A 24489-nucleotide genomic window follows, 5' to 3' on the forward strand; every position below is an offset into this window, starting at 1 on the left:
CTACATCAGCTGCTTTCCAGCCTTTCTCACTGAAGACATGGGGATGTAAGGGAGAAGAAAGATTTAGGAGGACAATGGTGACTTCCAGCACGAAGGGGAAGGGACAGCCAAGGCATTGTCTTTGGTCTGGCCATGGAGCAGTACCAGGGAAATTGAAAGGCCAATTAGATCTCTACCCCACAGGAAGATGAGGACTAGACCAGCTAATTACAAGGTGTTACTGTGACAACTCACGAGGCAGCAGCAGCAGGCTGAAAACAAAGTACGGAAATGTAAAGCTGAAACCAGGGGAGGGAAAAAAGAGAAGACAAGAAACATGAAAGAAAGGAGAAAACAAGTACAGTAGAAGCAAGAGCAAATTAAAAGGTCAAAACACATTTTGAAAGGATAAGGGAAAAAAAGTAGGTAGTGAGGGGGCACCAAGAGAGATGCATGATCAGAAATGAAGCATCTGATAACCTGGTTAGCAAACAAGATGCCAGGATGTGGTATCTTCACAGCAAAGTCTCAGAGATGTTTTGGATTGGGTTTTTTAATCTGACTTTAACCATCTCAAAAGTTAGATGTTCAGCCTGAGGAGGTTTACTAGGCTCTGTCAAATAGTTTGTAGAGAGAAACAAGTACCAGAGGAGGTACAGTTGTTGTGCAGTCAGTGTGGATGTGGTGGCTCCACAGATATTTTCTTTGCTGTCAGCTATGGCTTTAATTAAATTGCAGCTCTTTTGTCTTCCTGCCTTCTCCCTCCTCTGCACTGCTGCATGACTGGTGCTGGTGAAGCTGTTGTTGAGGGACACAGTGAATTATGTTGGGAAATCAAGGAGAACTCCTATTGGTCCATGTTATTGTTCAATCTGGTGGTCACAGAGCAGCCACACGGAGTTTCACTGAACTGCTGGGAGAGTCCTCTGGAGCCACAAATGAGTGCCTAAAAGAAATGGTGAGACCTGGTTAAGGTGTCACTGCCAGTGGAAAAGCTGGCTGCTTGCTGACAATGGTGACTTGTCCACTGGAAATGTGTCAATAGGGAAAGAGCTCTACTGGCTAGTCTGGCCTGGCAGCCTCACTTCTCTGTGGCCTTACTCTGCAACTGGCACTTTAGGTCAATTACTCATTGCAAAAATGGTGTATCTGGACTGCTATGTGTATGGCAGCAAAGTTAGCCTTGTGACAGAGGGGGCCAGGAGAGAGTGAGGGAGTGTTGGTTGCTTGTGATGAACCACAGTGTTACTCACCTGGGAGGTGTTGCACATCACGTGATTGCTGTGTGGCTCTGATCAAAATCACCACATGGCGTTTCACATTGCAGGAATTCACTTCTGTGAGTCTTCCACATTCTTCCCTGCTCATTTTCCTACTGGGCAGGGAAATGAGCAGGGGGAATAGTGTACTAGCACTACATTTTGGCAGTGCTAGTACAAGACCACCAGTGTCAGCTACCTTTCATATTTAAAGTCTGCTCATATATACAAATTTGCAGTAACTAATTACAGAAAGGAAACTCTGGTGCAGCAGCTGTCAGAGAGCAGTGAAAATTAATGGAAACGACTTCAGTAAAACAGCCTTCATTTGAAACAGCTAAAATGCCCAGTTGATTTAAGTACCTGGCCATGCTGGAGTAAGTAATCTACGCTAGGCACAAACCTTCAGCAGTCACTGGACTGCTAATGAGAAACAATTCTCTTATAATAAAATCATTATCAGTCAATAAAATGACCTCAAACCACAAAATAGGAGCAAAGTTCAGGGATCTAAGAATTCATAGTTTAGCCCCATCAGTGAAAATGTCAGGAAATTAAAAGAAGCTCTATGTAAGTCGCCACACAGTGGAACCCAACACACAGAAACAATCCCCGAGTGCCATGGCAACTCTTATGGGCTCTTCTGAAACAAATTGCAGTTTCCAAGGTGAAAGAATGAGGCCTTAATCTTTGCTCCCAGTTCTCCATGTCCACCTTCATCCCATCAGCATGGTTCATGCAGCTGCTAATTATCTAGCAAAATGCAGGCAGGGAAGACAGAGGTCAATGCTTGGCTTGAGGAAAAAAGAGAAGAACAGTATGGTATCTAAATTATGGTTTAAAGACACACAATAAGAGAAAACTGCTAGCATTATGCCTACAGGTGATCACAGTTCCCTCTGAAGGGCACACACTGCCTCTAGACCTGACCTGGGCTTCTGCAGAGCTGTCTCAGGAATTACTAAGAGCAGGATGAATAATGATAATTAGTGATGGCCAGTTGACATCTGACTCTTGCTGAAGTTTACAGTGAAAGTAACTGGTGATTTTTCTCAACAAAGGTTATATTAGAGGAAGAGTTTATTACATTACACCTCTCATTTGGTTAGGATCTGTTCCTCAGGACTTGGTTTGGTTTATTCAGCACCTTCTTTCCCTTCAATTTTTGGAAGGAAAGAGATGACATTTAGGCAGCTTCAACAGCTGCATGCTGGGACTGGTCTGGTCCCAGCTTCCCCGATGGGCCTTGGTCTGCCTGGCTCTACCTCCTGCACTCGTGGCTTTCTGGTCAGATCAGGTACATTCAGGGAGGCCTTTGTGCTAGACACAGACTATTTGCAGCCACAGAAGGCATTACTGCACCACTTGATGATGCTGTCAGCTTCAAGGTTACCTTTGTGACCTTCAGGAGAGGGGCAGGTATCAGGGCAATTCAGACTCTAAACCAGAGTCCCAAAAAGGGAATCCTTGCAAATTCGGGAGCACGTCAGCAGAAAATACTGAAAATGTTTTCAAAAAGTACAAACCAATATAAAATAGCAGTAAAAAGAGAGGAAATCTATGAATCATAGATAGCTAGATAGGTAAATAGATTTGAGATACAGCAATTGAGTTACTTAGGGTAATAGTACTTAACTCTGCTGTGCAACTCTTTTATTTGTAGATTTTCTTTATAGAAATGAGGGAAATGTACTTTTGTTTTGAATATTAAGGGGATTGAATCACAAAGAAGCTTAATGACTAACTCATGGAGAAACACTGGGTCTTTGTCTGTCTGGGCCTAGACTGGACCTTTTTGTATGCCAAAAATTATCTTAATCTGTAGGGGTTTTTGGAACCTGATGCATATCAGAGACTTCTGTGAGAAACTTTTGGGTCTCTGGTTGCAAAAGCTATAGTTTCAGATGTAACATATTTAGGATGCCTCACAAATGGGCTAACCTTGTAATAGATACTTACAAACTCTGTAACTAGGCAACTAAAAAAAGAAAAAACTGTCTCAGGTGGTTATCAAATTTGTCTTAGGAAATCCTTGTCCTGCTGTGCAACTTAAACCAAGAGATGGTCTTGCAATGTAATTTCATGTTATCTTAAATTAAATTGTCTCATAATTTATGCAGCTGTATTATCCGAGTTTTACTCAGAACCATCAATCCGTATCAGAGAGGCAAAATGCTAATTTTTAAAGGATTTTACCTCTTTTTATTAAATAACTGTTATCTAAATAGTAAAGCAATCTGGTCTAAGTACACACATTTTATTTCATTGTGTCTGACTTCTCTATTGTTAATGAATGAAAACTAAGGGAGGAAGCATAGCTCTGGGCTTTTTCTGTTCCTCTTTATGTATTCCAGTTTTTAGGTCCCAAGAGTAATTTGGATTTACTGTTTTGAATATCCATGGTAATACACAGATCACTTGCAGTGACTGCAGTCCTTGTCAGGAAGGTCCTGCAGAGGAACCTTTGCTTGCTTCCACTTGCCAAGCTAACCCCTAGTTACTCCTTGCTATGCTGAGTCCTGGTGACCTTCAAGAAGTTTACATGAAGCAGATGTTGTGATGCAATGCAGTGGATGAGCTCTCACAGAAAACTCAAAAAATGCAAAGCCAGATTTCATACAGATCTTTATAAACAAACTACAACAAGACCAATGAAGTCGAAAGGTATCCTAATTAAACCTACATATCCCAATATTAAGAAATAATAACTATTTCGCTGTTGTAACGATGACTTTGAAGGTTGCACAGAAAAGTCATATTCAAAATATAATTAAATGCTCTGAACTGAAGGCGATAAAGGCCATAAATAACATAATTATCTGACCTAGTAGATTATCAATTTTGATGATACCTATACAGCTTTAAAAAGGAAAAAAAGATCACAAAATAGTGTAAGAAACCCCTTCAAGAATATTGTAAAGAAATGCAGCAGTGTTTAGATGGACTCATCTGTTTCTGCAGAGGGTTGAAATACCTCCTCAGGGAACAGTAATTCCCAGGAAGAAGTGCCAGTGTGAAATGCTCAGAGCTACTGGAGCCGTAATGAAAAATCAGGCCTTTCTTTCTGGATATATCTGAAGTAATCTGTGAACAGTTCAGGAATCTGTATGTCTTTCCAGAAAGAGATTAATGATTGCCTGTTTTCCAATAATTTGTTTGTAAAGCCAGGCTGTGTGGAACAACTGTTATGTGTTACATCCTGAAAAGTTTGCTATTTGCAAAACATTTTACCATTTTCCACTTCAGAAGTGTCTAAATTTAGTAATGGTGCATAGCTCTGTGTCCCCAGGGGCCTGCAGTTCAAAAGTCCATCTCTGTTTTGAATGTAAGTTTAGAGCAAACAGCACAGCATGATGTAGTGGCTGAAGAACAACCTGTGCCTGTTCCTCAGTGCAAAATCTTTAACCACTCAACCCGAGGGTGCAGGAACCCATGTGGGATACTTGGGGGTGCAACGACTGAAGGCATTTTCTCTTCTTCACAGGCACATGGGATGTTCTGGTTCTCTCTGGACAGCTGTGGCCCTGTGCCTGCTTGCAGCTCCCACCTCTCTTGCCAAGAAGCAGTCAGCCATGGGAGCAACAGCCCTATGGTCTTGTTACCCACTCTTCCCCTGCAAAATCCTGCTTGCTGGGCTGGCAACGTATGGAGCCATTCTGTCCCTTCTCCTGCTTGTACCCGTGCTGTTTACCATCCCACTGCTGCCCAAGCCTTCGTGTCCATGGAAAGAAAGAGAAAGCAGATATTGCCCTCCTTGAACTGCAAAACCAGAATCTATTGACCACTGCAGCAAGCAGCAATACACTGGGGAGGTGGACTTTTATAAAGGGGGAGATACTTGGATGTACTGGTGCAAAGTCAAAAGTATGAGTCTTTGACCCTTTCATTTCTTATTATATTTCTTGACCCAGATATTCAGAGAAACCATTTTGGAATTTATAAAGGATTTTGGATTGCTTCCAGCCTTTCTGTTCCTAGTTAGTCCCATGCGGGGTCATATCATATTGAATGTCTGCCATCTTACTAATTTCTGTTTCTGCCTCCTTCCTGCTCCTTTTCCCCTTCCAGGTTACTGTAAAGAGTCCATGGTAAAATTCTCCCCGGTCTCCCCTTCTTCCTGTCTACCTTTGACCCAACATAATCCCATCTACCTACACAAAATCAGGTGACATCCCTGTGGGCATCTTGGACTCCCATCTGTTTGCCAGAGTTTTCTGTCCAAATCTCAGCACCTCATTCTGCAGCAATTCCCGGATGATGTCAGGTAAAACTGGGTGTGCCAGCAGAGTGCAGTGGCTATTGCCAGCTAGGCTGTGCAAAGTCAGCTCAGTGCTTTAGTGGTTTCCCTGGTTCAGTTTGTAATAATAGAAATACAGAATCCTAAATGCTTTAGAAAACTTTTTTTTCCTTTTGGTCTTCTCAGCAGCATTAGTAACACCAATAGAACAATTTCCCTAGGAAAAATTTTAAAGTTGTGAACTCTGGATTTAAACAAGGAGCATTTATATTAAGTAGGAAAGAGAAGGCCTTTGTTTGAACACAACAGTCAGGCCTAAAGAAAATACAGAAGTATGCTTGGCCAAAATTTTCAGCTTCATTTTCTGTCAGTAAGCTAGTTGTACAAGAATTTTTCTTGCTGAGCTTAAAGCTTGTGCTGTATTATTTTAGATATGCTCCATTACCTAATGGCATAAAGGATTTGTTTTTCTCAATATACAATAGAATTCACGCTTCTGTTGAGAATTCCTTTGAACATTATGAGGAATGGCACAGGGAACTGTGTCCTTTGGAAAGAAGGAATGGTGGAAAACAGGAAATGCTGATTATGAAAATCCATGGGAGTCTGTCTAGCCATACTGCAGTATAAATTCAGCTCAATACTTATCAAAAAGCAATATATCTGCACAGTCCCACTATGCAGCCAAGTTTAGATTACTTCTTGATAACTTTTCTAATGGATTCAACTGTGCATGACAAAAACCTTGCACTTGAAACCAGATTCAAATACTTTCACTGTTAAAAAACATGCTACTGTTGGGTTTAGTTATGGTGGTTTTTATTTTTATGGTGGTTTCTGTAAAGGCAGAGGTACATTTGTCTGATCTTCTGAAGGGGAATCATATCTGTCTCCACCTCAAGGTAAAAGATTTATTTGTCAATTCTTGAAATATTTCCTGAAATATCTTCTTCATATATTAAAGCCAAGAACTTTGAGTAAAACCATGGAGGAGAGAATGTTGATGTGACCCCCCTCATCACAAAATGCTGTAGATGAGTAAAATTAGTGTGGGTTCCAGAGTGACTAGACAACTTAATGAAAGGTGAATCTATTGGTGGTTATTAAATGCAAAATCACCATATCTGGTTCAGGAGTCCACTGAACGACAAATTGCTGTGTACTTGGTAGATATTCTGAGAATAACATGATGCACTTGCTCCATTCCTAATCCTTTTCTAGGCATTTACTGCTGCTCACTGCTAGAGCCTGGGCTGTACTGATGTTGCTTGAATTGGTGTCCCTGTTTCTATGTTTTGAAATATTTCTGTGGATTATTTCACATTTCTTCACAGGAAAGGTGGGAAGAAGAGAGGAATCAAATGATAACTCAGAAAGGAAGGTGAATAGAGGTCACAAAATTTTAAGAGAAGAAAGTTGTAAATATTGTCATACTTTTCCACTCTCCTTGTGGGGAGAGGCTATTAGCCACTTTTGGATACACTGTGTGTAACCTGATGAATCTTAAAAAAGTGAAGAGCTTGTTGCAAGTTCTAATCCTCTTCCAGTCCAAACAGTCTGCCTTAGAGTCAAAAGAAAACAATGTGTTCAGTCTCAGCTTGCTCTCTTCACGTTCCCTAGTGCTGCTAAATGGGTTATTTAAAAAGGCACATGTTATTCTAGGCAGTCATGCTTTAGTTAATCCATTTAGGAATAGAGTACCTGTCCCCTGCCTTCCAACTTTCAAATAACTTTCTTTTCTTGATCATTTTTGTGGTATCCCTGTGTGGTCATGAAAGCTCAGTCCTTGTTAACTCAGACCTGTTGTTTCCACCCTTTGTCTGCTAAACCATCATTTTTTTGGTTCTCTTTCATGAGTTATGAGTTCCTCACCCTGTTGTTCTCTCAACTGGTGAAAGCAAGGGCAGAAACTCTCGTCTTGTTTTCACAGAGTAGTGTGGACTAAGACCTAAAGTTTGGGAAAAAGTTGAGTCAGTTGACAGCCATTGACTGCTTACTGACATGCAGGATAAATCACATTATGATTACAGAGGCAGTTTGGATCTGACCAGGCTCAGTAGTTTGGTAAGTGTTAGTAGTAGTTTGGTCAGTTAGATAGCTATACTATATCTAAAATAAGTTTGCCACTGAAGAAGCTCAGTCATTTTTGTACATTCTGCACCCTGAACTACTTAATCCCATCAGAATGAAGCTTGCTCTGAACAGAGGCAACTTGGGTGTCCAAGAATCCCATGGCCCAATGTGGCTTTGCACAAAGCCAGCTTCAGTTTAGCAAGTCTGGCACTAAGTTTGAGGTACTAAGTGCAGCTGGAGCTGAGCTAACTCCTGCAAAGCCCTGCCTACAACTGCACTGTGCTTTTCAGCCGGCTCTGAGCATCCCTGCAATGTAGAACATGGACAGAAGGCCCCAACTGTGTGGTCCTGAAGGAACCAACATGCTCCAGAAGGGCATATTAGCACTAATGTGGCACCAGCCATCCTGGCTGACTTCACAGAAACCATTCAAATGCTTTGGCACCAAGTTGCTCTGTACCATATTGCCTGCAATTTTCATTAGCTAGGTTATTTCAGGCCTTTGTTCCCGTTCTTCTCTCCCGCAGCTCTGGATACTGGCAAGTTGGCCACAGCATGCAAGCAATGATTTTGCCATAACTGTATGGATTATTAGACCCTGTAACTTTTATGGCCATTTAATGCACTCTTTCAATTTTTGTCCACCCTTTTTGGCTAGGCAGACTGCATTTCGGGATCCTAGCCATGGAGCACAATGAAATTACTGGTTAACTCGTCCCTGTAATAAGCTGTACTTACAAGTCCTGTCTGTGGAATATGCGGAAGGGATGGGCTGGAGAGCTGGAAACAGGACTTCACTGCATACAGAGAGCCATAACAACGAGCACAATGTTGCTGCTTAGACATTTAAGCATTGTAGCATGCACACAAAATGAAAAACAGAAGTCACCAGTTTTGATAAAGATGGTTCCCACCAAAACATGCAGTGAATTATCTGTGGGGATTTTTTCTAAAATGGAGTATCGAGGCTAAACATGTGTTTTCAGATGAAAGATGTAATAGTAAACCATTGCATTAAAAATAAAATCAGTGAAACGAGTAAAGAAGACTTTAAAAATTTGTCTTCCTTTATCTACCCTCAATCAGATTTGAAAAGTTTCCAGCACTGTGTTTTTCCTTTTAGATGGTACAGTACCTTGGCAGCATTTCCTAAAGGCTTTTCATGACCTCCTACCATAATTGCTTTGAAACCTACAGCAATCTCTGTAGAGTCTTCTTAAAAGAATATTACAAAAGTTAGCAACTATTTTTTCATAGATTTAAAGATGGAAGGATCACATTTTCTGATGTTTATGAGAGTCGAGTATCTGCTTTTTAGATATATCATAATTTTCCTCTTTTGTCTTTTTTTTTAAATTCTTTCTTAAAAACATAGTAGGTACACCAAATTGCACAACTATATCAATATTTCAAAAGCTACCAAATCTTGCACATGCAAAAAAGGAAGCTTAACAATCTTTGCTAATCTCTAATGCAAGATGCATCCATTATTTATGAAGGCAGCAGACAAAGGGGAACTGCTCTTGAATGGAATCCTAAATGCTAGACAAGAGAAGCCCACAGCACAAGATCCCCGTTATAAAGCTACTGACCGGTCTCTCTGGAGGTTAACTCTAAAAGTTAGTATCCAGAATATTTTTATACTAATTGTCTGTGAACTGGATTGATATTTGTAAAAGATGGAAAGATTGAAGGTGGAATTCTGCTATCCAATCATCATTTTGTACCAACGCCAACTGAGTTTCTGCAGGTCAGCACTTTGTCCCTCTCATCTCAGATTTTCTGCAATGCAAAAAACCCTTAGTGGTGGGACACTACAGTGGAGGCCTTTACATGGCGTGTAAGGGGGGAACATGTCTGGATCCAACAGCACCTATAACTTTTCTTCCCTCTGGGGGGGTATTCACTTGTAGTAGTGTATCTGGTACTAACCTTAATGCCTATTAATGCTTGCAAATGGCACAATGAGGCCAAACTGCAATTTCCTGAAAGCTGAGCTTAATAGATCTTTAAATACTATTTGTTTCTACCGTGACTGATGAAAATTTTCCGTATTGATATTCCATATTGAGTTGGAGAGGAAGCGTTTGACAAGGGTGGGATCTTTTTCTCATCCATACAGGGGTGGATGAGAAAAAGATCCCAATCCGTTTTGGGATATCCTGCTTCAGAAAAGGCAGAATTGACGGCAGAATTTCATGAGATGAGCAACAAGAATGATCAATGTTCAAGAAATAATGAGGGAACAGACTATGAGGAAAGGCAGGTTTTTTTCTGTGGAGAAATGAAGAGGGAGGAGTGACATGATGTCAGCCTTCAAATGTGGGTTTTTTTCAGACACATTGAGGCCTGCCAGGGAGAGGGCAGGAAATTGTCTGACCTCTGTGTACATGTTGGATAAGACCAGAAAAAATGTGCTAAGAGGGATAATGCCCATGCATTGCACAGTCTGGACATTAGTGAAGGTTTTTAATGGTAAGGATAATGAAGTATTGGAGTATATGTCCTAGGAAGCAGATCTCTAAGAGGAAGCTGGAGGAGCATCTGTGGGAAGTGGCATAGGTATGGTCTATCCTGCTGTAGCTAACAGGATGGATTAGAGGACCTCCCAAGCTCCCTTCCTGCCTGCTGTTTGTGAGTCTATTCCTATATATAAACATTTCCAGGATATTTCAGATGGAAACATTTAAAAAAATCTGGGACATAACTGAAACTATTCTTCTTAGCTCTTTTTTGTGTTGAATTTTCTTCAATATTCCACACAACAGGTACAAAACATCTACAAAGCCCTGAAACACCTGAATGGGGGCCCAATAAGAGGACAGCAAGAAGTATGATGCCACACCACTAAAGATGGTGGGTAACCTTTCAAAACATTTTGAGAGGAGACTGGTGTCAGCCAACTCAGGAGCTCAGTTATGGATCTGAATTAGCTCTTAATTTCCTTCTTGCTGTATTACATTCAGTAAAAATAATAAAAAATAAAAAATACCAGGAAGAAAAGCACAAATGTAATAGAAAATGCTTTCATCTCCCTAAGGTTTCGAAATGTTCAAACTTTTTAAGAACTGGGGAATAGTTCTCCTCGGGGAAACTGTTTTCACCATTTCCCCCTTGCCTCATTTACTAAAAAAACTCAGTGCTTTGAACTTAAAAGGAATTACATAGAAATGAAGGGTTTATGAATGAACATGACAAGGAGAACAGTGTCCGACATGTTTTTCCCTTAGAAGTATGTTCCGGTTTTCTCTTTGTGAATTTAGACATGCTAAACTCTCCATTCTTTGTTTTAACCACATACTAAAAACACTGCTTTTATAGTTTACATCAACATTGAGTATAAGCCTGATCCTTGTGCTCTGAGCAGAACAATTCTGTATGTCAGAGCCTCACAAGGAGTTTAACTTCAGGGGAACAAGCTCTTCAAGGAAAACTACAAAGCACAGAGTGCTTTTGTGAAATGTAGTGAGCTAAAGGGGAAAGGTGGGATGTGCACTATATTCTTGGGGCGCTTAAGAAGCCGTGGGATAATTCTATAAGTCATCTTTCCTCCTTTCCTCACATTTTACTCATTTCTCCTCCTTCCCGGCTATGCTTTCTCCCCATTTTGTGATCTCCCACAGTTGTGCAAGTGCTGTATTGTTGGACTGGGGTTCACCTTCAAACAATTCTTGAAAGTGAGTTTCAAATGGCCTTGAGCATTTTGGCTTGAAATTTAAAATCTATTTTGAAAAATATGAGTAAATTTGCTTTACTGCTAAACCAACCAATGTTTTCAAATACACTGGACTTCCCTTCAGTGTTATTGTTGTTGTTTCTAATTTGCATATCTTTGTCCTTACCTTTAGATTAGAAGACCAAAAATGGCACAAAGACTTAGAATCATAAAACAACTGAAGATGTTGGTTTGTATCCTCCCTTTTTTCCCCCCCTTTTTTTTTTCACCTTAGGTTGATAGCACTACATCGACTTAGTGTCTTACTTATTATTGCGTGAAAAATTCAAATTAAGTAAATCAGACAGTTGTAAATTGCTGGCATATGTAGTAGTAAATTAAAGAGCAGTCATCAACAGAAATAAAAGCCTGAAATGAATTGGAGTTCTGAGGATGCACTGAGAAACTGAAGAAAGACATCAAAGTCACCAGGAAAAAAAAATTAACAACTTAGCAAGGAAAACTGGCTTTTAAGAAAAGACATTGGATTCAGCAAAGTGGTGTACGGCCCAGAGAGGATAAAAATAATGAAGAAGAACAGCAGGGACTGCAATAAAAACGGTTAGAAATGAATACACCCTGGAAAGTAGTTTGTACAGTCTTTGCCACCAAAACTCATAGCAATGAAGCAATTATAAATGTTCAGGAATTGTCTGAAAATGAGATGATTTGCTATTCAATATTGTTATAATGTTGCTTACATGTCAGGGAACAACTGGCCTTGTAAGCCAGTCAGATTACAAGATTCATGAACCAGCTTCAGAGAGAAATCACAAGGAATCCCCCAGTATTTTTAAATAGTTGTATGGCAGCCTAGAGGGTCAGAATAAAAAGAGTGTAAGGCATTAGTAAAACTATTTCAGGGATTATCTTGTGACCCTTTCTTGAGCTTTTAGTCTGATTGCCATAATGGGTTGCATATATCAATTGTGTGTTTGAGAGACTCTCATACATCCTATATTAAAGCAAAACCAGTTTCCCAGGCCGTAGATAATTTTGTTGTATACTCTTCCAGGTGGATTTGGGCTCCTCTTCAATTCTGAGAACTATTATTTCCACCCTAATGGTGAAGAAGTAGATGGCGATGAACTCCAAAATACATGGATCACCAGCAGCACCTATAACACCCTTGGACAAGTCTGTGAGCCTAATTCTGATCCCACTTAGCCTAGTTTTATGCCAGGGAACTTCAACAGAGTGATTCTTATTTTGCTGCCATATAAGGGAGATCGGACCCAATATGACTCAGCCCATCACTTGCCAGTCTATTCTAAGCAAGACTATAATAAGAATTTCCACAAAGGAAGCTTAGTTTGCTAATATGTAAAAGAGAAAAAAGAGTAGCAAAAGAGTGCCTTTATAGACATTTGTTCCACTTTTTTTTTTGGCTTTTGAACTGGATATGTCTACACAGACTATAAATATTTGCTCAAGGCAGATATGGCATATTTATGAGCTACCTGTATTAATTTTAATACGCTTCATGAAGTGGTAAAGATATGACAGCACAGGCTGGCACCTGGAGTACAAGTATCCTGGGTACACATAGTAGTCTTTTGTCCATGCCACCACTTTTTGCTTCACATGCTAACTATGTTAACACTAGTCTGGATGCTGTAAAATCACTTTGCCTGAAGAGGAAAGGGGCACATAGAAACCCTCCTGAAGATAATGTTTTGGTAGGAGGGGTGCAACTGCCTCCTTCTCGGAGTCACTGAAATCCAGTTGTTTCCTAATGGACCCCTAATCAGGACAAAGAATGAATTTGTGCTTGAGGAAAGCACTCCCAGTGCACAGCTAACCTCACATTGTGCCTCTGAGAAACATTATTTTCTTACCTCACATTTTATAGCAAAGGCAAAAGTGTTCATAGTATCTTATTAATGGAAAAGCTTATTAACTCAGTTGGAAAGACAGGTTATAAACCACCTTCCATGCTAGCTGCAGCTATGGGGCTCTACCCAGCAAATGCCTTAGGCATGCAGCCACATGGGGCTGGTTGGCTCAGGTGACTGTTGATATTGCATGCGTTCCACAGCAGTAGCCCTGTCACCTCTGCAAGGTCATGCTATTTGCCTTGAATGCTGCTTTTAACACAAAACCACTTTGAATGTTAGAGGATGCTCAGCTGCTCATGTAAGAGGTCATTCTTAAAGCAGTGTGTTATCCTGTAGAATATAAATCAAGTTATATGCAGGTATATTTTGCTCATCTGAGAAGATTATTGCAGCTATTGCCTTAAGGTGTCACTAAGGTCACTGTTCCCTTTGCTCAAATTCCTTGTTGAAATGTACATCTTTTAGAAGGCCAGTAAGAAGCCAGACTATGCATAATAGGCAAGTAAAAGAGATTTGGAGAATGCGTGGAAGACCAGCAATCTACATAAATCATAAGTTTATACTTCTCTTCCTCTATTGCTTCCCTTTCTTGAGCTGCTGGACCACGAGTAAACACTGTCTTCAGTGACCGACAAATTTAAAAAAATTAAAATATATGGGCAGTTTTTACTGGCTCTTTTTGAGCAGCCATAGAAAAATGGCAAATACACCATGATGATTTGTTAAAACTTAGAGAAGAACAGAATGCACTTCTAGCCTCAGGCTTCCTATCTGAGCCATGGGTCAGAAAAAGGGTAGTTTTCTAGTGTTGCCTTTAGAGGCCTTATTTTGTCTATGCTTCAGTAGCTTTTTAATATGATTTGTGGACAAGTAAAAGATTTCAGAATTATTTCCATCTCATTCAGCATTTGCAGTTTCTGCTCTTTATTTTGGTTAAGTTCTTTTGGGCCTCTTACCATAGCATCCCAGAGTCAGATTCCTGGGATGAAGGTGTAAAAGTTTGTAATTTCTCCTCCAGCTGTAATTTCTCCTCCAGGACTTTAAGATTTGTTCCTAGAAAAAAATGTAGCAGTGAGAGTTTTCCCCATTCCCCTACACCCAGTGCTGTAGGATCCTCTGCGTGTGCTGGTAGGTGCTCCTCAGAGCAGCACTGGCAATAACTGTCCTCCAAGAGGGATGTGATGGATGGGAGGATGTGTAGAAAGTGTGAGGCATTTGTGAAGAGCAGTGACTCTGGAGGCTGCCAGTGAGTCTTTACTTGAAGTCACCTCCTCAGGCTGATGGTGAAGCTCTTGGTGACTTTGAATGTGATATATGGCATGATTAGCCAAGTTCATTGTTTACCATGTGCAGAAAGGGGTAATTGATAGTTCACCAACAGACTGCCCTGGCTCCTGGCAGACCTTAGGGGGAAAGGCATTGCATTTATTTCTAGCTATTTCTGAGCTAAATAAAAATAGATTTGTGTCATATAACATCCTGGTATTTATATTTCAGGAGACAGAACTTAATTTCTTAATTAACCAGAGTAAATAATTAAAATTGTCCCAAACACTTCAAGAGAAAAAGCATTAAAAAATATTTTAGTGTATGGGAATAAGATTACATAAAAAAAAAAGCAGCTACTCATGCATTGCCATTTTTTGCTGTTGCTGCCTTGTCTCCCTTGTTAAGTGAAAGGAAAATTTTCCCTTCTTCTAAGTCTGTCTTGTTTTATGTTTATTACTTCTTGTCACCTTGTGGCACATCCAGCTAGACTTGCTAGAATTGGATGTTGATATTAATAATTACTTGTCTGAACTAAATGAAAGTGCTAATGAAGTCAAGGCCCCTCTGGGGGTAGGGTCTGGGCTTCCATTGCTGTGAAGGTGTAGCTGGATTTTTATGAAGAAAGCTTACATTATCTCCCCCAAAACACTCCTCTCAAGTGATAATACACCATATAATCTCCCTTAGCAAATAGTAACAAGTGCTGCAGAGCAGCAAGAGATTTGTGAACGTTGAGGAGGAAAAATCAAATTGCCGCAAACTACCCAAAGGCTATGGAGCTTAACTCAGCATGTGGCTGAACTGAAGGCAGCGCTGTTTTAAATAATTGATAGTGTTGTAAATGTACATGATGTGGTACAGGGAGAGGTCACTGCCTAACACATAGTAAGCCCTTGCCCTGAAGGGTTTGTAGGCTGATAGTGCAAGTGCAGGAGAGCCCTGGTACCTCACCAGAGGAAGGGGCACGGCCTTTGGAACCCCAGTGTCTGAAGGGGTGTGGGGGTGCCCATTCACAGATGAGGCCAGTAGCTAGAAGCGAGCAATGAGGACCAGCCAGTAGCTAGAAACAAGTGAGGGGTGCCAGCACCAAGTCAGATGCAGCTTGGAGGAGGCAGTCAGACAATTCAGAGCTGTGCCGTTTTAAGCAGGCTGACTAAGACACATTGGTGATTCAGCAGCGATGCTGGCATGCCAGCAGGGCTCTGGGAGCTTGTGTGAAACGAGATCAGATACTCTGAACCCAAGGTCTGGTGTGATCGGTGCAGATGGAGAATCCTGCAGCTGAGACCTCCTCAGCTCAGACACAGGGTGGCTAAGGCAGTGGGTGGAGGGCTCTGAAGATGACACTAATTATCTGAAGTATTAGGATGTAGGGAGCATTATGCCAGAGGATGGGGAAAATGTGTTGATATTTCTCACCACAATGCCCCTGGACGTGGTATGGTTTGACCTGTGTTACTTAGTCCAGGGAGAAACAGTGACACCCAGAAAGCTTTTATAAGATAATCTCAACCTTTTGGAGCTGTGCAAATATGCCCTCCCCAGCTCTCTTCTGCTGGCTCTCACAGTGTGGGACACCTACTGACTGTATGGAAGCCTCAGGGGGCAGGGAGAGCGCTGCCAGTGAGACAGCTGGTTGCCATTACATTATTTACTCCTTACCCTGGAACATAAAAATAATAATGAAATGAATGTTACTTGAAAGGGGGAGAAAACAGCAAGCAAACAAGATTTTTTTTTTAGATATGACAGGTTCAGCTCTAACACATTTGCATCTTAAACATCTGTCTATGTGTAAAGAATTTTCAAGCATTTGGATGCACAGAATCAAATCCTCTTCAGTGCCATACTCAACAGCTGCTATAAGCATTTTCTGATACAAATAACTCATAGTAGTTAAGTCATTTGCCAATATTTTAAGAGAGGTGCTTTTGATAAAAAACCCTTCTTTTCCCCATTTAGCTGAGATTTTTTGAGGACAGCTTTTAACACCAGCTTTTAAACAGAATTCCCCATTGCTCTCCATAGAATCCCAGTTCTGAAGAGTGGTGTGGTACTACCATATGTCAGTTTCTCAAAAATGTTGTATTTAACCAAGCAACAAGAAGTCAATTTTGTGATACAGAACAAATGTAAAGACATATGGTGAGTAGACCTGCTGGGGGAATACCAAACTTTCTGCTTTACGGAACAAAAATGTCTCAGTATTTTTACTGTCTACTGCCGAGTCTGCTTCCAAGAGAGCCTGTACAATCAAAAAGACATATGGGGCAGAATATATCTCACCCAGCTTCAGTCAGCTACAATACAAAGATCTATGACTGCACTATGGACCTTGGGCTATCTGTAATATCAACAGATAGACAGGTTCTTTAAAAGGGCTTGATGTATGACTGTTTTAGATGTCTGGGTTGGGATAAAATTACAATTTTTTTTTTGAAGAAAAATTTTTTAGAATTGTTTTTTCCTTCTTCTATTGGGATTGGCTATGCAGAAATCTTACTACACTAATTCAGATGAAAACATCCCCAAAGTTGACACAAGTGTTCAGAAGAATCCCACCTATGCATAAAATTGTTGGATTAGAGGATGCTGAAAATGCCCAGAAGTCCAGATGCATGGTATGATTTACACAGAATTTGGAAGATTCATTCTTGTGGGAAAAAACATGCCCTGATAATTGAAAATATTTCCTGAAAATTCTGATTGCAATATTTTATTAAATTTTTGTTTTATCATAATTCTTTCTCTTTTAAAAAAACCCCAGCGACCAAGAAATAGGTGAAGTCTATGCAGCTTTAGTGTTTGGTAGAATTTGGTGCTCTGATGGAATATAGGCCCCTATGTGCTTCTCTAACACTGTGCTTTGCAATGTGAGGCCTCACTGTTTCAGAAACATTCATATTACTTCTTGAACTTTGCAAGATATCCTAATGACAAGATGAAATATACACAGCATGAGCTGACTTTGGGAAAGCTTGGGAAATGTATTTGCAAAGAATGTTTTTGCCTGTATAACATTTTATGACATAAACTCAGTTGCTCAATTGGAAACTTTTGAATTCTGTTAAAACAGTGTAACAATTTCTATCTTTGAGGTTCATTCTTCAGAGCACTCCCAGACATGCACATTGCTTTGCTGCCATTGTTCTTCTTGTGATGGTGATGGCAATCTAGCATTCTGGGTAAAGAGGAATGAAGAACTTGTTTGGAGCCAAAAATAACTAATGAGGAAGCAAGGAGGAGGTTGATAATAAACCTTCCCCCAGCACAGAAGTAGTACAGGCACTACTGTGGCTTAAGCTGATAGAAATCCTTTGCTTTATAAAACTGCTTAACGCTACCAGCTCCCCTCAGCCTCTCTTTTGAGGCCCACCAATTTATATGTTACTTTTTCCAAAGAGTGAGGGAACATTAGGAACTCTGTGCCTCCCTCCCCATGAACAGCCATGTGTTCTGCATTTCTGAAATTGTATTTCAGCAGATCAGGGAGGAAGAGGCCACAATATTGATTTGGAAAACTGCATTACATTAATGGCAGCTATTCTTGTTTTGGTTTAATTATCAAAAGCAGCCATGAATACAGATCTGTTCTTGTATCTGTGGAAAACTGAAACTTCACTGAAAGCAAAATTAAAGCTCTGATTGCTTAGGCAGTTAATGGAATATCCATTTACAAATGCATTTCTTGTAGCAAGAGTAAGGAATTCTATAAATAAATGAAACTACAAAGTGTTACACTTTCAAATGGAGCATGTATCAACAAATATTAATAGCTCAGTATAAAAGCATCAAGGAGGCAAAAGCATCTGCAGCTGGGAAAACAGAGGTGATGAGCAGAAGGCACAAAGATTAGGCCCACACCTGCTAGACTTCTTTGCACAGGACTTTCCTGCTGCCCCAGCAGGATTTTGTCATGAGCTCTGTGGCTGAGGAGCCTAGATTGTCTGTGTTCCCTGAACTGCACTTTCTTGTTGGTAACTTTATTTAAATGGATTATGCACTTTGGTTTTCTGCCTTCATGGGAGCCCTGTGAGCATCAATAAACTCACAACTTCAAGAGTGTCTGGTCTAATCATCTTACTTGGGATCAGAAGTGTGAAAGACTCTACTGTTCAAAATCAGGAGAATAGCCCATTTACAGTAACTTTAATATTCCCTTTTTAAATTCTAGATGAAACTTCAGAGTTTTGAAGTTAGAAAAACAACCCACAGTCTATCTACCCCTTGCATATACTACTATATAAACTAAACAAACATAAGGAAATGACAAAGCAGCAGCTCTTCAACATATGGGTAGAATGATTAGCTAGGAGGTTATTTTTAAATATAGCCCCCTTTTATCTGTCCCTAAGTTCCCTGTTGTTTAGAGGAACGTTTTCTGATGCTGCTGGCTTTCTTCTGAAGCTGTCTGTGCACACTTCTGGACCATCCATGTGACATTCAGAAATGTATATCCTGCCTAATTAAGTTGCTTGCTGACTATTTCTGACATGCACGATTCTTCAACATAATGAATTCAGCAATAAAAATATAGCAAAGCAAGTAAAAATCACAGAATGAACTCTTAACCTCAAATATGAATCATTCAGATTTAATTGGGAAAAGAACACATTTAATTTTTTCCCATGGGATCAACGACAAATAAAACACAAATGTAAATATTTGTTTGAAAAATGGTGCCTCTACTAGCAGCTAAGTCAAGGCCTTTCTAAATGCAGGGCAAATTTTGATTTTAGTTTGCAGCAAAATTACTGCTGAAGTCAGAAGGAATACTGCAGGTGGTAAAAACGGCCTTTCACTCTATTAAACAAATGTTGTGTGTAAGGCTGCACCCCACTGGAGGGTATGAAAGAGAAGTTTAAAAATAAGAGTTTCTATAAAAAATTCAGGAGATTCATCATCTGTAAGAAAGGCCCAGATAAAGTCTCTGACAGCCTACTGGATAACACTTCTGGAAGTGAAATATGTTTTAGAGATGGAAGTAATAATGATTCTCTCCCAGCCTGCCAACAGAGGGACAGAGATGGTGAGAACACAACTGAAAGGACAATGCTTGAACAAGCTCTGAGAAGAGCCTGGAAAAAGATCTGTTCTCTGACTCACAGGCAGCAGCATGGTGACTTGTTTGGTAAATCCCTAAGTATGAACATCTGTCTTTTAAAGATGCTTGGAAGTAAAGAAAGGTCTAGGACCTTGTCCAAGGCTTCTTATCAAATCAGCAGACATCTTACTTTGGGTAATGGCTCAGTTCAAGAAGTCATAAGCAGAATCAATCAGATTATTTCTTAATATTTCAGTGAAGGTCTCCTCAGACCACATGAGCCAGCAATAATGCAATGCATGCTCAGAGGTCCTGTCATACAGGTATCAAAATTACTTTCTTAGAAATTATATAAGCTTCATCAGCAGAGAACTATAATTTAAAAGATGGACATAGCAATGTGCATGTATGCTAAGAGAATTGTACAGTTAAACACCCATTTAAAGACAAAACCAGGACATAGCCCAGCCTTCCTGACTCTCAGTCTTCTTTCAATACCGTCTGGATAATTTTCTTCTTTATTCCTTGAAATAAATAATTCAGCCATTTGTCAATATTGTATGGCAGTTGTTTCCAAAATTTGTGGATAAAATACTGTGCTGGATATCCAGGAAATGTGATATAAAAGCCATAGGCCTGGGGGCACTCACATTTTGTAAACCTTCAGTGGCATGTACTGGATTTTCAAAGGTACTGCAGTTTAAACACAACTGAGAGCCACGCTCGCTTTTCATCTCCCCACCAGAACCCTCCCTAGCATTCTTCTAGGACAGCATTGGCACAAGTGTCCAGGTTTTACTACTGCCTTCAGCAGTGCTTTGCCCAAAGGAGTATTTGCTGCTGCCAGCTCTGTGGATTTTTTTTTTCTGTGTTGTCAACACTTCGTAAAGGGACTGAAACATGGTGAAGGATCTTGCCACCACCTACTTTTGCCTCATGTGTTTTCTCCTCTTGCATATTTGTAGGTTATACATTAAAGCATTGTCAATAGGTCAGAAAACCATGAAGTTTCTAAGCCATTTTTAAATACTACCCCTTGAAATGTCTCCTGTAGTTGAAGCAATGTTAGTTAAATATCAGTACTTAGACACAGAATGATGAGAGTGAGCTTCCTTTTTGAGCCTTTGTATGTACACTTGCCAGAGAGTTCATACAACCCACTACTGGTGAACTAAAGGGACAGAGCTTGTGGCAGCCAGCCTCCTGACCTACCATCCTGCCCTTGCCTCCTGATGGCCATGTCACCACAATTATGGGTCAGGAAGTTTTTTAAAACAGGAGCTGTGGTACTTTAATCTACATAATATGATTTTTAGCCGAGGACAAACACGTTGCTGATGTAGGTGACATTACAAATTCTCACATTGCATGTGGTTGACCCAAATAGCACAAATTCAGATTCTGACTGAATGTACTACACTGCATGTTTCTGGCCCATCACTACAGTTTACAATTGCTAAAAATATCCCTGCACTGCACAGATGGTAGAGATCATTTAGTCCAAAAGAGTCATGAAGAAACAAGTTTTAAGGATAATATGGGATTATGTTTTGCTTGTATGTTCCAATAGTCTTGTAAGGTGACTATAACAAAGAGAATTAGGAGAAAAAAAGTGCTGACGATCATTGTGTGGATGATAGTGGTGTAGTCAGGACAGCTGTCAATTTTTTTTAATCTGTCTGTGTCTGAACTTTAGGAGAACTTTTTTCAGGACAGCATCCTGCCAACACATCAGCCCTGCACAGCAGCTCCTCAGAGCAAACACAGACCTTTTTGGTGTCAGGGAGAAGATTACCTCTGTTTCTGCAAGAGGGTTGAAAATACGTGCTGAATGTGGTGTCCCTAGGGTGACACGGTGAGGATGTCTCTCCCTTGCTACTCTATTTCCCTCCTACTTGCACTTTCAATGATCTGGGCTATGCTTTAACCTGGACATCTGGCAGACACATGGATAATCAGACTAACAGGGTCAAATCCAGGCATCTATCTGGCCTGACTTCAAGGTTGTTTCTGGAGCTAGAAGAATGTGGAATACTGATGACTCTGACACAAGTTTTCCCTTATAAAGGACAATAGAGATAATAATCAGAACAATGATGCAAAACTCACTAAAACTTTCAGGAATTTACAAGTTGGTACTGGTAAATATTCAAGTAGCAATTGGTAGGATTGCAGGAGCAAGTCCTTCTTTTTTAATCCAAACAAAGCAGAGAACAAACACCAGGCGACCATGCAAAGGTGGTTACACTGCTATAAAAGAAGTACAGCTGAAGCAAGAAGTGGGTGTTGAATGTTAAAAAATCCAGTGTGGTAAGGAAGATCTGTGAAAATAAGTACCAACAAACAACAAAAGGATAAATGGGGGAATAAAATTCTCAAGTTGTAGTTAAATCTTTACAAACATCTGAGAGTACACACAGTACCTTCTTATTGAATTGTAGGCAGAGAGAAAGCTGGTTTAGAAACATTGGAAGACACTGTGTTTATACTGCTTTTATGGAGTCCTCTTCCTCAGCAGTTATTTGTCCATCTGCTTCCATTTCAGTTTACAGCTATTTTTGACTCACAGCAGGTCAAAACGAAGGGGGGCTCTTTGGTTGTTAACAGACAGTGTTTGTAACGCTCTAAGGGAGTGTCTCTGTTGGTACCTTCCCTCTGTGCCTGGCTGGGGGTCAGGGAGAAGCACAGCTTATCCTCATCCCACCTACCACCTCCTTCAGGGCTGAGGAGCCCATTTGTGCCTTTGGCTGTACCAATACCCATGGCCTCCTGCTGGCTCTTTAACTCATGCCTGCATGCTCTGTCTGTGCTGTCCCAAACACTCAAGAGAAGCTCTCCCTGAAACATCTGCATAGCTGCCTCACAATGTCTCTTCAGTTCTCCTTTAAAACTCTCCTTTTTCCATATTATCTCCATAAGTTTGCATGAGACCTTGTAGACTGACAAATATTTGCCTTTTCATTTCCTTAAATTTGTTCTCCTGTCTTCTCTTCTGCCTATCTGCTGCATCTTTTCCTAGCTTTAAACTCTAGGGTTTTGAGAGACAGAGCTGCTTTCTCATGTGCTACTTAAAGAAGGTCTGGTACAAAGACCATCATTCCTGGTATGAAGACCTCTTCTCTCTCTGGCACACTACAGATCAGCTATGGTAGTGGTCAACATATTAAATTTTTTTTCTGGATTTAGATGTCTCCATAGAAACATCCTTATGATCACTACCAGAATTTTAATAGGGGCTACTGAGCTCCTGAGAGATGAACCATGGTTTGATGTACTTGTAACACCTGGATGATGCAGGAGGAGGAGGTTTGTCTGTCCTGCACAGAATCCTCCCCATAACTTTCATACCTAGTTTCAGGATTAATGAATTTAGTGTCAAACCCATGTCATTAATCCCTGTGGGCTGGCCATTATCTGACAAGAAGCATCCAAGCACTAGACCCTAAAGGGCATTTAGGTTCCTAAAGCCTGTTTAAGTGACCAGTATACCCCAATTCCAATAGGAAGGGAGGTTTCCAAATATGAGTTGCTTTTTAAAAACTGGTACTCTCTTGTCACTCAGGCATTGTACAATCAGACAGTAAATTGATGACTTGTAAAACTTTCATTTTCCTAGAAGATCACAAAATTTTCTAGTTACATTACAGCCCTTGTGCTAGAAGGGCACACTTCCCCTTGTTCTCAGGGGTGCATTAGAAGATATCTGTGCAGGAATCCAAAGCAGTGACTGCCATTGCCTCAGCAGTTCTTTTGCAATCTGGTTTTGCATTCAGAAATGCATTTGAGCCACAAAAATCAATTGTTACAGAAACTGTGGTGCCTTGTGGGAAGGACATAAAAGTGAAGCAATATTGTGGGTGAGGGTGTGTGGGAGATTAGAAGCAGAATATGATCAGTGGGGCATGGCCTCTGGGTGCTCACTAAGCACTGTGCAAGTTTTTGTGGATGGACCATGTTGCTGTCAGCACCATGGGCTCTGATCTTATTATGCACCCTTGTTTATCAGATCCTGTGTGCTAATGCCAGATAACTGTCCTTAGATCAAACAGCACAGGTGAGCAGCTTTGCTAAAAAGAAATACCTCTGTCTGGAGCAGTTTCCTTCTGTATTATGGCAAAGTGGTGGTGAACAGCTTCAGACATTTTTAATAAGAAAAGTTGTGAATCTCTTCCCTAGTGATCCATTTATGAACACGGACGTAATGGGTCTGTGAAACGAGTCAATTAAAATCTATCAGCCATATTTATTGACCTGCCTGATGAGAACTCAGATTCTCTGGAGAGGCACAGCACACACTGCTACAACTGTCAGCAGCACCTGCAGCTCAGCCCTGCTGAGGACAAACCTGGGGCTCAGATTTCCCAGGTGAAAACAAAGATATTCTGGATTACCAGGCCTCTTGCAGAGCTGATACACTTTCTTTTTATGTGCACAAATTCACTACTGAAACCTGACCCTTGAATTGTTACTGTTTGTTAGAACCTGAAGGGCTTGCTGTTAGGTAAATACAACTAAGACATACGTACCTGAGATTGCTTGACCCCTGCTAATATTTTTCTGAATTGGGTTAAACTTTGTGAGCATAATCAGCTGCTTTTCCTCCAAGATAAACCTAAAAAAAGCTACCAGCTCATGCAGAAAGGAAGGGACCTCCACCCCTACTGAAGTCACAGTGGGGCTGGAGTGGGAATGCCCAAGGGTGTGCTGATGCAAAAGGACAGTGCAGGAGATAACCTCTGTTGTGCATCTGTGTGCCTACAAGGACTTCAGCAAGAAAGATGACAGAAATCCTGGGAAGACAGGAAAGGCATGAAGACCACAGGAAAATCCCCAGATCCTCAAGGAGAGCAGAGTAAGCAAGGTTTCCTGACTGATAAACACTGTGGGTGCACTAACAGCCTCACTGTCCCTGCCCTGCCTCTCCAGGGACCAGACCTCTGCCCATGGGCCCCATTTTAGCCTGTGATTTTACACTTCCATATGAGCTGTGATGCTGGCCTATGGCTTTGCCCAGTAATGGACCCTCTTGACCCTCAAGGACCTTTAGACTGGCTGGCCCTTGGACCTGCCTCTCC

The sequence above is a fragment of the Molothrus aeneus genome, chromosome 5 (genome assembly GCF_037042795.1).
Source record: "Molothrus aeneus isolate 106 chromosome 5, BPBGC_Maene_1.0, whole genome shotgun sequence".
Classification (NCBI taxonomy): Eukaryota; Metazoa; Chordata; class Aves; order Passeriformes; family Icteridae; genus Molothrus; species Molothrus aeneus.